The sequence below is a fragment of the Geospiza fortis genome, unplaced genomic scaffold (genome assembly GCF_000277835.1).
Source record: "Geospiza fortis unplaced genomic scaffold, GeoFor_1.0 scaffold112, whole genome shotgun sequence".
Taxonomy (NCBI): domain Eukaryota; kingdom Metazoa; phylum Chordata; class Aves; order Passeriformes; family Thraupidae; genus Geospiza; species Geospiza fortis.
In genome coordinates this window covers 11,493,425-11,494,548 of record NW_005054298.1, presented here as the reverse complement: position 1 = coordinate 11,494,548, position 1,124 = coordinate 11,493,425, and positions in this window count along the sequence as shown.

Sequence of the window (1,124 nt, the reverse complement as noted above, 5' to 3'; positions counted from 1 at the left end):
AGGCTCAGCCTCACGTCCAGGGAGGGGGGATAAGCCTCGGACAGGTCTGATGCTCTATCCGCTCTTCTGTGAAGCCTGGTCCAATGCTTCCCCGCCCGGCCCTCCCAGAGGGCGATCAGAGGTGGCCCCAGGGCTTCCAGAAGAGACACGGGGAGCTCTCGTTAGCGCCCCCGGCCTGAAGAAGAACGCGGCCCCCAGGATAGCGGACCCGGACCCGCACCCATGGTCTGTGCTCCCCTCCCGGCTGGCGAGGGTGATGCTTGCAAAAAATCAGATCTCCTGACTGATTGACTGATTGATTACCCGACTGACCAGCAGCTGAACGGGCCGGGATTATCTGCCCGAGGGGTGTGCAGGAAACTAGAGCAGAACATGCATCCTGCCCTCCGCTGGAGGGGTGCGCTGGGCGGCCGGAGCGCTCGGAGCCGCACGGGCGGGGGAAGGCACACCTGAGCCCAGGGACTCGCCTTAATCACTGCCGAGCTCTAACCTTGCTGCTTTGCTGCGGCGTCACCCCACATCAATAGAGCGCTGCATCAAAGTCAGGCCAAAATTGCATTAGCGATTCCGCTGTAATCTGCAAGGAGAGTGTGTTTGGGTCGTCTTTGAGGGTGGGGAGGGGGAAGCTGCTGGTGCTCAGCTATAATCCCTCACAGTGGCAAGGAATAATCAGAAGAAATAGACTGTTCTCCAAAGCCATCCTGACCTGCCATGGAGAGCGGAAGCTTAAATTGCTGGCGTGCTGTAAACCTCATTTTAAAAAGCAAGGAGGGTGGAGAAAAGACATTGTGCTTAGCTATTAGCCACTAACTATACCAGAGAGGTGTCAGGAGGACATCTTTCTTATCTTTAAAGGGGTAGCCAGCTTGGAAAGCAGAAGTCTCCATGTAAAAATTGACTTAATTATTTTAGTTTCTGTCCCTTCAAGTGACACAAGTGACACAAGTGACACAAGGTTAAACAGGAAGGATAGCTGCCTAGCACCAAGGCTTTCAGTCAGAGTCAATAAAGGATTTAGTCAGACAAAACTAAGACTTAGAAAGAACTTGAAAGCTTAATGAGGTCTAGAAGTGTTTAATTTTTGACTTCAAACACATCTGAACACACCAAGGTTTCATCTTTGC